Consider the following 12,904-nt stretch of genomic DNA (forward strand, 5'->3'; position numbering starts at 1 on the left):
AGAAGGGGAACCACTGTACTGATCATTGATCCAAAACAGTGCATTCTAATATTTTGATAATGAAACATGACGACGTTTTTCTGTAATGTAATTTCTTCATGGAATGGTGCTACTCCTATCTACACACCTTGCATGAGGTCAGATTTTGCACTGATGGTCAGTGAAGAACGGAACTGTCATCCATGAACCTGATTAGTGGATTAACCAGATCTTAAGTTATCCACTTTTTGTTTTCAACAGCTGCATAATCCCAATAGGTAATCACATTATTGTTTTAGCCTAGATATTAGAAGATAATGTTATTGATGGGTGTTTTGGTTGGGTTCATGCATTTCCACCTTAGATACTATAACTATACCTCAGGCAATATTCTGAAAACTCCACCTTAATAGGTTTTATAGAATAAATTCCGATTAGATTTTTTTCACAGAATCTTTATCAAGGTATAGTTTAAAAAAAAACGGTACATTTTAAAAGTAGAAACCCATGATGATGATACATGTTCTGTTGGGAACAAGGTGATTCCCCTGTCCGTTCTGTAGGTATAATGTTGCAAACACAGAAAGTCCCACATCCGGTCTTTGATCCACCTTTCTGATAACAGCAACGGTCTGAATGTGTTCCTCAGGGAGATGTTTGAAAGAGGGGGGATGTGCAACAGTGTCTGATACACTTGGAATTGACAAGGTGTGTATTAACAGTTTACGCAGTTCTTCCAGGCAGCGTGCTTCATGACTTCCTGAAACACGGGCTGTATCAGTTACTTCCGTGTCACGTACGATTCACTCTAGGCTTACCCATTGTGTAGGACACCTGTCCATTACAATCCAGGCTGATGCTCTTCTCTGTGGAATTCTGTTAGCAGGGAATCCACAGCCCTGCCGGTGTTGTCCATTTCATCATTAAAAACTTTAATTTTTGCTTTGCTTTTATAAGAGCAGGACTTGTGGTATACCCACAAGTACACCATAAGTATACTTCAATTTGGACAGATTGAACTATTGAATTACCTGACTCATTTCAATTCTTGCTTTTTAAATCTGCTCTTACTTAAAATTCCTATCTTTCTGGAGACTTTATGACCCCTGTAGAATGATCAAGAGAAGTCCAAAATGATCAAGTGCTCAAAACCCATAAGATGCTTGCCGTGGGATGGTTTTCTTGTGGTCTGCTACAGAAACCCTGTGCCCATGAGCACATGGCTGGCTCATGGCTGAAGGGACTGTCAGAGTCTTTTTAGGTAATCAAGCCATTCAGAAGGAGGAAAAAGAGGACTTTTTAGTAATGTGTCAAGGAAAATAACTTGGAAAGAAAAAAAGAATTTTTAAGGAACTAACATATATGCTTTGGCCTAAGAAGAAACATGTAATCTCTACTAGTACATGATCCAGACTTGTGACTCAAAGACCAGCTCTCAACCACCAGGCAGTGCTTTCTCTCACACACAATACTGCTTAAAATATAAATTTAAAAAATGGTTCATCGTTCATGTTCTCAAGCAGCCAGATTTTTTAAATCCTATATTTTAATCCTTATGTTTTATATTTCAGCAACCTAGTTTTTAAAAGTTTGGCCAAAAAATATATTTTAGTTAAAAGTAATAATGTTTTCTATTCTCCTAAGTTTCTAAAAGTTGCTATTTTACCTAATTTGTTATTAGAGTAACTTAGAAAGCTGGGAAATTTTCATGAAATTAATTCATCTATTTTTCTTTAACAAGAGGCACTTTATAAAATTTTATAATTATTTACGTTCAAAAGAACAATCATGCTTAGACTGATCCCTATTTTTTCTTAAATGGTTTAAGTTGACCTTGACATAGACCCTTACTATCTTTCTAGACGAGGCTACTTCAAAAAGTTCACAAAAATATCGAATTAAAGGAAATACGAAGATTTTCCATGAACTTAGGGGAAAAGTACTGATTCACATGGAAGCTTATTTTCTTAATGCCTTTATCATTGTTTATATAACTTTATCTATTTCCTACAGTTGGTCTTTCAATTTATTCCACAGATTTGTCATGATCCAGAATCACAACTGCGTGCCTGAATTTTGAGTATCTTAGGAAATGTGGCACGTTTTCCCCAGTGTACAAGTTATGGCTATTTTGTAGACAACGTTGGCAATTTTATTGAATTCTTCTTTTTAGAATGCATTGGACATGTTATTGCTTCTAGAGCGACTACTTACAAAAATACTAATACAAATGAAGCTAATTTAAATATACTGTATATTGTTCATGGCACTAATAAAAATTGATACTGACATTCCCATCTTCTTATTATACTCTATTGTCAGCTACTACCATCACTATTAAAAAAGCAATTTATAACCACACGCCACCTTTAATCATATTCCTTATTAGCATTTCCAGTCTTTCCTCTAGCACAATTCAGCTTATTCTTATTATACTCTATTGTCAGCTACTACCATCACTATTAAAAAAGCAATTTATAACCACAGGCCACCTTTAATCATATTCCTTATTAGCATTTCCAGTCTTTCCTCTAGCACAATTCAGCTTACAGGTGGTGTTGAAAGGTCTCTCTTGCGTCTTTCTAAATCACAACCATTGCATTATCTCTGCTCTCTTATTTTATTACGATTATCCTTAATCTTAACCTCATGCTATTGCATCTACTAATATTGGTAATTGTCTCATGCACTGGCAAAATGTTTTACACCGGTCCAGCCCCCTTCTTCTAATTAGGAAAATAAATTCTAGCCTCTGAAATGGCTTTCCTATGTGACTACTTAGAGAGACAAATAAATTTAAGGCTCTTAAGTCTATTAGAGTCAAATCCCACCATCCTTTAGTGGTCGTATTGCTGTTTACCAATATGTTGGCTTAAGTTTTGCAATGAAAATTTTAATTTAGGTGCCTCTTTTTGCTTTATTTTATTTTATATAATTTGTTCTTTTCATTTAAAACCCTATATTTTGGTATTTTCTTGTAAAATTTTAAATGTTAAATATTTTACGAGCTCTCTAATCAATAAGTTATAGATTTAATAACAACATTTCAACAGTATATGAAAATTTTTGTGACTTACAGATTTAGATGACTTTCCCTTTTTTCTTCTATCTTATTTCTTTCACTACAGTGTTTATATCAGTTAAATATTTTATTTTAATACTTAATAGTTTTCTTTCCAATTTTTTTTTTTTTGAGAATAAAATTTTCTTTAGTAGTCATGATTTTATTGGCATTTACTTATTGTATAAAAATTTCTGGAGATGACAAATAAAGAAAGAAATTAACAGAAACTGATTTCTAATAGTAAGTGTTCCACAAATCCATCATCAGGTAAAGGAAATTATTGGTTTCAATCACAAGGTTGGATAAAAAGAGGCAGAAACCCTCTTTTTTCCTTTTGTTACCGTCATTTTCAAATGTGGGGCTCGGTGCATGTTTTGGATTATTTAGTAGCAGATCTGCTATATTCATGTTGGCAATAGGTCTTTCTAAATATTATGGCCAATCTTACAAATTAGAGTCGAAGAAGCTGACACCTTAAAGAAGATCCATTTTTCCTATCACCCACTTTTGAGAGGGAAGTGAGACTGCTAACCAAAGATGCAGACGACGAGGATTTCGTTTAGAAGCAGAGAAGTGGCCTTCAGGCCACCCGCCCCTCCGACGTCCTCCCCCACGTCTCGGGGCCTCGCCCCCTGAAGCGTTCCAGGGACAGGATGTTAACGTTTCCTGTACTGCACTTACTAGGGAGGAAAGTGTCTTAAAATACATTGGAGAAGATTTTGACAAGAATTAAAACGGAAGGGAGTTTGTGGTTGAACAAGAAAACTCAATGGACGACAAGGCGATCTTGTGTTCCTGCGTCTGCCGGGTCTTTCATAGCATTTAGCGTCGAACTTGCTGTTGAGGGGGATGCTCAGTAGTTGCTGAAACAACACGCACGGTGTCCAACGAGCCTGTGAGGTAGTCAGGACAATGACATTATCTGCACGTGACTCCTGAGCTGAGTCCGGGGAAGTCCAGTGCTTTACACAGCATCCCTGACTCGGAAGCCGCTGACCCCGAGCAGGACCTGGGTCCCTGTGCCTGCAGCACACCCCCCAGCCGTGCCAGCGGCCCAGCGGCCACTTCACCGTCCCCTGGGGTATTAATTTAAACTTTTCCAGTAAGTCAATAAATCAAAGAAACATATCCTGACCTGCAAACAAACTTTTCACCTTTGCTTTACTCCCTGCACTGCCAGTTATAAAGAGGCCACTGTCCTTTCCTTCTAAATTGCTTTTTGTGAATTGATCCTGTGACTTTAAGTCTACGACAGAATTTCTAGAAATGACACAAATATCTGTACATTATATTTGTTTTTTCTTTTAAAATACCACCTCCCAGGTGATGAGTTATCACGGGCCTTGTACTTCGGGGACTGCTTTTGCAGCTCGGAGGTGTGAGTCCCCTGACCTCCCCACCTGGGGCCATAGTCATTTAGAAACGGGCTGATGATAGAATCCTGTTTCTTCACAGCATCCTGAGCTCAGGAGACCAAATGGATTTGGTTTCGCCAGTTTCTACACCATATATATATGGGATACTTCAAAAAGTTCATGGAAAGATTTATACTATTTTTAAATTCTATTTTTCCATGAACTTTTTGAAGTACCCTGTATATAGACAGATGTAGACATCACATATGTGTGTGTGTATATACATATACAGACACACACACATGTAGAATTTTGATTACATGAGACAGGGCACTGCTCAGGTTAATTGCTACATTCTATTTTAAATTATGTCTGTGTTTCAGAAAACAATACTAAGGGGTTCACAGGGTTAAGATACTCAGAAACAAAATAAGGACAAAACATGTACTTTATTTTCTTGACCGTTTTCCTCTGTGCTCAAATATCATCACAAGGATATTGGTGTCCTCTGTCCACCAACAGGCTAAAGAAGTCAAGAGTCTAAGGCACTCCGGAAATCAGACATTTTCTAAAACTATGGCAAAATACCACCACTGCAGCTGCGTGTGAGGATTTCCTTGTACCACTGCTTTTGGATTTTCAGAGCTCACCTACAGAGATAATTTTTTCATCCATTTAATTTTTCCTTTTCTTATAACATAAGTCTTTTTACACAGCAGAATCTGCCACTCTTGGCTGAGGAATGACCATGTCCTTCAGTATTTGTTCATTCAATGCTTCTTCTGCACCAGTGTAGTATTAGGTGTTGCAATGGATACACAATTAATAGCATTGGTAAGAAACCCAGGGATTTATGTAATAACATCACTCTGGGTGACACAAACCAAGTGCTACAGGCAGTGAGAGGGAGAATTACTTCCAACTAGGGGTTCACAGGTAACCCTGGAGCCTGCCACTCAGAGTGCCAGTATCCCCTGGGAGTATATTAGAAATGCAGACTCCCAGGCTCCACCCCAGACCTGCTGAGCCTGTCTTTAACAAGATCTACAGGAAATGAGCATGTATATTAAAGTTTGAGAAGCACAAGCCTCGGGGACCAGAGGTTAGACTTTACCATCTGCTTAGGAAAGCTCTCCTCTCCATTGCTCATTTTTAATGGTATATAGGTTGGCAGAAAAGTTAAGAGTGTGGCCTTTGGAATGATCTTGATCTATGAATTATTTGGGAATTTTAATGATTGTTTGCATTTGTATTTGATGAAGAGTAGCAGAATACAGAACAAATGATTTTTCCAGTAGTGTAATGAAAAGCACAAGCTTTGGTCTTCTGTGAGTCTTTGTTTTACCTCTTGGAAGTGTTTGAAATTAACCAGATCTACCTTAGATATTCTTCACATATCATTAGAAAGAAAGATTATGTAAGGACTTTTTTTAAACATTCTTTTACATGCCTCCATAGATGGTTCTTCAGCAGTCTAGAGTGTGTTCTCAGAGTATTTAGCATTATGTCTCAAAAAAAAAATCCAAAATCTCTGTCAACTTTCATATGCCATCCAAGCGCCTTGCAACTTTGATATGTTGGGGACTAATGATGCTGAGGCTCCCTTTGACTTGTTCGGGCATTTCATGGTTTGTTTGTGACTTGTGGTCTGCATATTCTCAGCCTAATGTGCTCCGGAGCATATCCATCGTGACACAAAATCGTTCAACACCGTTTCTTGTCTTTTCTCAGTCCTCTTCGAAGGACTGCATTGACATTAATCATCAGGCAGAGCACTTGCTGTTATCTTTTAAGTAAACTATGCCTATTTAAGCACCCATTTCAATTACATTATATCCTTGCAAACATAATGTTTCTGATACCTGGTAGTTTTTTTCCTGCTTCAAGTGTGAGCTGAAGTAAATGTGTCCTACGACGTTGACAAGTCAACTCCCTGCAAGCAAGTACAACGTGTTCTCTAGTTTTCACAATTTCTTCACATTGGGTGACTTCTCGTAACTCCAACACAAGCTCTTACCTAGAATTAAACTAGTTCACATGGCTGGAAAACACTGGATCATTGGCAGCCTTGGTTCCTGGGGGCTCTGTGTGGCCTTGAAGAAGTGTTCACAGGTCAAGTCTTGCAGCCTCCTTGACTAATGAAACATTTTTGGTGTAGCACTTTTGGTCCAGGCCTCTGGGCTCACCTGCCCCTCCATCTTGAAGCGCACCTGACTTTCACCTCTGCTGTTGTTCAGCCACGTCTCCTCAGTTCGTCTTTGCCTCCAAACCTCTCCTTTGCTGCCTTTTCTGTTGGGTTTTTTCCTGATGTAATCCATCTCCTCATTTCTTCTCTCCTCCCTCTAGGAGAAAATACTTTTTTTTCTAAGCACATGTCACCCCCCCACCATAAAAAAAAAATTTGTTCTTTTGATTTCACCACCATCCTACTTTCTTAAGGAAATCCTATGCCTGAAGCTCCTTCTTACTTTTCATGTTACACAACACTCTTTCCATCTCGACTCTGTCACAACTACACTCAGCAAAATTATCCGCTTTGTCTTTTTTCATACAGGCTTTGTACTCATTCTTTATGGCTCAGGACCAATATCATCTCCTCCATGGAGTATCCCCGTGACCTCCCAGGCTGACTAATACTTTTTCCATTGTGCTCCCAAAGCTCTTCTTTACTGGTCTGTTTTTAAGCACTTCTTGCTTTGAATCGGAGCTATTTTGTTGTTCATTCACCCATCTGTTCAGCCATTCAAAAAAAAGCAGATTCTCTACCTTTGAGTTTACAGTTAGGTTGGGGAGACAATAATAATGGAATAAACCATATAAAAAACTTTAATTGATCATATACAATTCTGCCTTTTTTATATATACTTCCATCTTTTTAAGGACAAGGAATCTATTTTATTCATCATTGTAGCCCTAGCACATGATGAAAAATATTTTATTTTGTATTATCTACCACCACTGTTTGTTTTGGGAATAAATAATGTAGTTAGTAATCCATTGTAAAGGCATTTTATTTAACATGTTGATTCTCTACTACTATTTTTAACGTACCTGCAACTTTTTTCCTTCCTAATTCTTAGGTTCTTTCTCTAGTTCCGTTTCTCTATTTTTTTAAGAGAATTTTGTCTTATTGTGATAAGAACACCTAACATGAGATCTACCCTCTTAACCAAGTCGAGACTGTTTAGCCAGCAAAGCTTCCATTGGCCCCTCAATTACAAATCAACCTACTCTATGTTTAATCATTTCTAACACATTTATCTATTATCAGTAAAGGTCTTCCTCTATAAATATATCTTATCAAAGTATCAAACATAAAAGCGAGATGTAGCAAAGCTTCCATTGGCCCCTCAATTACAAATCAACCTACTCTATGTTTAATCATTTCTAATACATTTATCTATTATCAGTAAAGGTCTTCCTCTATAAATATATCTTATCAAAGTATCAAACATAAAAGCGAGATGTTTTTAATTCTGTTAACATTGCCTTTGGTCTCATTTGTTCAGTTTCAGTCAGGAAGAGAAAACAGAACTGGAATAGAAACCCATGCTGCACATTCCCGAGTGGCTTGTAAGAAGGGATCATCCCCATGAGTCTGTGGACAGCTGTAGCCTCATGCCACCAGGCCAGAAAGCGAGGTTACTGCCAGGACTCATGAACACTTAGCAGAAATCAAAGGCTGGGGCAGGTGCAGAGCAGTGCAGATAAGGAAGAGCAGCATTTGAGCATGAGTTTCCTTCAAGGATTCTCTCAGCCTGAGGCACAGGGACACACTCCCACCTGTGGGAATCCCACACGGCATGATTCTCAAAGGTGGAGTGTGGAATGTGTCTCCAGGGACTCATGCAAAATCAGGGGCAGGGGAGTGAAACCTGCATAGGGAACTGAACTGATTGTACTATGCCCCTGGGCATGCTACCCACCCTTCCCTGTGTGGGAATCACAGGGGAGACTCCATTCTTCCAGGTGGTCCCTGTGAGAACAGAGCGAATTTACACTCCTGGACTCCTCAGAGCGCTCATGGTGATTGCTCCAGAGCCTCTGAGGGCACTGTGCCCTGTGTGCGGAAGAAGCCAGCACAGAACCTACAGTCTGTCCTGTAGGATCACCGAGCTTCGAGTTCCTTGAAGGAAGAGCTGGAATGCTCACTGCCATGGCTATCTTTTAAGAGACTTGGCTTCCTGACACTGCAGTCCCTGATTTCCTCCTTCCTCTTAGACTGTATCTTCTTAGTTGTCATTGCTTGTTTTTCCTCAACACCCCGGTCTCTAAACACTGGACTCCCCAAAGGCACGTCCTTGTTCTTTGCTGGTGATGCCTTGGCAATCCTTTTTGGTCTTTCAATACATTAGCATCTAAATTTACATCTTCAGCTCTCATAGAGCCAGCTGTGTAGTCAACATCTCCGAATGGAACCGTAATGAGTATCTCAAGCTTAACACATCCAAACTTGAAACCAAAGTCTTCTGCCACAAATTGTAATACCCACAACCTTCCCAGGGTCAGTAAATGGGGAAGTAGAAAAGCCTTGAAGCCATTCTTGACTTCTCTCTTCACACCCTGTATCCAGTCTTCCAAACATAATAATGCTGCTAATTTCAAAATAAACCCACAATCGGACCGTCTCCCACCAACTGCCTGCTATCACAGCCCTCAAACCATCCTTGCTGCCTGAATTACTGCAGTCACCTCTCATGGCTTTCCCTGCCTTCTGTCCTTCCTTGTTTATGGTTCACTCCACAAGGCTGCCAGAAATCCTCCAACGGGTCTCCCTTTCCTCACAAGAGAAGACAAAAACCCTTACTCTGGTCTGGCTTCTGCTCTCTCTATTGCACCCGGCCTCCCCAGCTCCTTGCTGGATCTTCCAGACCTGCCGAGGCCTCGGCCTGTGTGAGCCCTTCCTCTGCCTGCAATGCTGCTGCCCAGGCAGCCGCGTGCCTCGTGCCCTCACGCACTTGGAGTCTTGGCTCAAATTCCCCCTTGTCAGCAAGGTCTTCCCTGACCTCAGCCTTTGAAATTACAAACCCTCATTCCTCAGCTCTCCTGTTCCCTTCCCTGTTTTATTTTTCATGGAAAATTATCTTCTGGCATGCAGTCCCAGTACTTTTATTTAACTTGTTTTTAATCTGTCTTCTTTCACAACAATGTAAGTTTTGTGACAGCAGGAATTGTCAGTTCTTATCATATTGATAATATCCACAACGTCTAGGATAGTGCCTGGCACACATTAGGTGCTAATAAGAAAAAATTAAATAAATGTGTTCTGAGTCCCATAGATGACACTGGAATGAAACACAGGAACTCAGAATTTTGAAAGGTAGCAGCCTGAAAGTCAGGAAGACATACTGTGATAATTCCTCTAAAATGGATTTATGGAAGGGAGTGCAATAGAAGGAGCAATAGTTCTGGCTTGGGTTTGACCTGAGTTTCAAAAATGAGAGAATACGTCCGCCCAGTGCTGTCACGGTGTCACGGAGCAGCACTCCATACGGATGAGTTCAGTTGGATTGAATGGCAAACTCTTCCAGCAGCCTGTTCCTACTTGCTGTGCATTTGGGTGGTGGGGCGGGGGGGAAGGGGGAGCAGAGATGGTCCCTTGAGTACACATGAAGCACGGTTCTCTCCATTACTTTGCATACACTTCCACTTGCCCATCTTTAACAAGATGTTATGGGTTAAATGTGTCCCCCAACAGCTCATGTATTGGAACTCGACCCTTGTTGTAGCAGTGGTTAGGAGGGTGGGAAATCCAGTTACGGCATTTGAAAGGTGGGGCCTTTAAGAGGTGATTAGATTGTGAAGATTGTGCCCTCCTGAATGGATTGATGCATTCATAGAGAGATGGGTGTGGTTCTGATGGCTTTAAAAGGAGAGCCAGAGAGAGCCTTGGTTTTCTCTCTTGCTGTTACCATTCTCTCCACATGACATCTTGAGTTGCTGTAGGAAGTCTCCTCCAGGAAGAAGGCCCTCAGATGTGTTTCCTGGACCTTAGACTTCCCAGCCTCCAAAAAATTAAGAAATCAATTTTATTGCATTATAAATTACCCAGTTTCAGGTGTTCTGTAATAAGCAACAGAAATGGACTAATATACAAGATATCGCCATATTTTTAAAAGCAGTAGGAAATCATATATCAAAAGAAAGTCTATACTGTAAGATTTAAATGTCTTCAATGTTTTATAATTGTGTACTTTAATGAATTCAAATTTGATGTTCAGTTTATTTCTATATCTGAAACAGATGCAGGGCAATTTCTTGGCAACATGGTAGCCCAAGACTACAAACGGAGTTTTAACCTCATAATCCCAATTTACCACGGGAACATCTTTGTAAATAATGACTTACAGGATCGCTCCCAAAAGTCTATCCAAACAACGTGTGGATCAAATGTAAAATGAGTATCCTGAGTCCTTCTATGCCCTGGAGCACTGCCAATGTCACAGGAATTACGCACTTTAAATCCCCTGTCTTGCTTGACCCGTGGCTCCATGAGGTGGGTGCTGCTGTCCACGTTGTGGCTCAGAAGAGTGTTACCAGTTGCTTTGGTGTTCTCAGGGAAGAACAGGTGCATAATAATCTGAATGAGAATATGACTTGTTTTTTTTAAAAAAAGGATGTGATGGAATATTAAATTAGGATGTAGGCACTGGCAAAACGGTCACTTCTACTCCCATTGGTGAATGCATTTATGTCAAAAACTTCATGGAAAATGCACCACAAGTACCAGTGAGGCCAGGCAGGTGGCCAGCCTGCCCAGTGCAGAACTGGCAGAAGCAGTACTGGGGCCTGCAGTTTTGGGTGCCTGCAGCTCCTGGAGGAGGGGCTGGAAGGGGGTGGTCCCCGAGAGGGGTTGTTCCTCAGTAGCTCTTGTGTCTGATGTGAAAGAAGGGACAGATACGTGTTTGAAGGGGTTGGGGTCACAGAAAGTGACGTGTGGAACTTGCAGGCTTCATTTTTAGTTGGTTGCTTCTAAATGAGGGACAGCCTTTAAAAACAAGTTATTTTTGATTCAGTAGGATACTTGGCGGCTGAAACATTTCACAGATTTGTGTGTGTGTATGTGTGTGTGTGTATATATATATATATATACAAATACACACACATTAGAGAGATAGATGACACATGCATTTATGTACATAATTATAATGATATATTGAAGTAGGTCATCCCTACTAACTCAGTATTCACTTGACTATTTTAACACATGGTCCTCCTTTTAAATATTACTCCAGTATGTTAGCAATTTCTGTCATATAACTCATGATATGTTTTGGTGAAGTTGAGAAGGATAAATGGAGGCATTCCAAATATCAAACAATTCTTTTCATACTCAGCAAAGACCTTGTATATATCTGTAGGTTTCTAGTTTTCTAGTTCAGAGAACTAAAAGAGAAACCCAGATTTATGTGCCAAATTTCTGCATTCAGGTAAATGTCAGGAAAAGAAATTAGCTTTTATGATAGTAGTTATAAAACAGCCACATGGTCTTAAGAAGGTCTTTTTTTTCCTTAGTAACTTAAAAAGCCGAACGATATCTGTGCTGCTCGCACTGTCCAGGCGGTCTGCCTTGGTGTGCGTGCCTGTTTAGTCTGGTTGTGCTTTCCCTCCATGGCTCTTTACCTCGTGTTCGTGTGTCTCTGTCTCCTCGCTGTTCTCCCTTAGCATCGCTCTGGGTCTCTGTTTCTGCTGGTCTTGGACTAGCTGTGAGACACACGCACATGCACATTCACACTTAGCTTCATTCCTTCTTTCCAGCCCTCCTGCCTTCGTTCCTTCTGTTCCTTTCCATCTTGCACACTGTCTTTTCCTTGTTTTTACTTAATCTTTCCCTTTCTCTAAATTTCTACTCTTAAGTGCTCATGCTGGAGAACAGAAGGACGTCTGTACTTCATTCATTACTGTACTAATCAGACCTTTATGTTTCCTTGTCTTCACTTAAAGCCCTCCCAAATAACTCAATTTTACTTGTGTAGCCCTGGCTTGAGTGTTTCTTGGGGTAATTGACCCGCAGTGACAAAGAAGTTCTAAACCTCATCCTCAGTTAATGATCTTTACTTTGTGAATAAATGAGATCATTTTCATTAGTAAGGATGTGCCTGCCTCACAAACATAGATTTGGACATCGTGGGTAATAGTGATAATTTTTTAAAGTTGTTCACAATAACCTTCCCCCCAACCCCTGGTTGTCTAGCTGATTAACACAGACGTGAGTTTAGGTACATGAATGGAGTATTGATTACCTTTGTTATTTTTGTTTGAGTAACTTTAGATCAGACGTTTTTCGAAGTGCATTTTAAAATGACCATGACTTATTCCATTCTTACATTCCCATTCAAAACTGAGAGCTAGAGTCGAATTTTTGAAATGGAATTTTGCCAGTGCCCGGATACTGGCTCTGCATCCTATTCAACAACTGATGGAGTTTGGATGTTTTGTCCCCCACAAAACTCATGTGGAAATTTGATCCCCAATGTGGCAGTGTTGAAAACTGATTGAGTCATGG

The 12,904-nt window shown here is 40.0% G+C and overlaps 1 protein-coding gene across 1 annotated transcript in view; it reads left to right on the top strand.

The window, feature by feature from the left end:
* Nucleotides 1-12,904, top strand: part of ST18 (suppression of tumorigenicity 18, zinc finger) — an 88,717-nt gene that overhangs the window by 5,940 nt on the left and 69,873 nt on the right. The window lies entirely within an intron of this gene.

The sequence above is a fragment of the Galeopterus variegatus genome, unplaced genomic scaffold (genome assembly GCF_000696425.1).
Source record: "Galeopterus variegatus unplaced genomic scaffold, G_variegatus-3.0.2 Scaffold7250, whole genome shotgun sequence".
Lineage (NCBI taxonomy): Eukaryota > Metazoa > Chordata > Mammalia > Dermoptera > Cynocephalidae > Galeopterus > Galeopterus variegatus.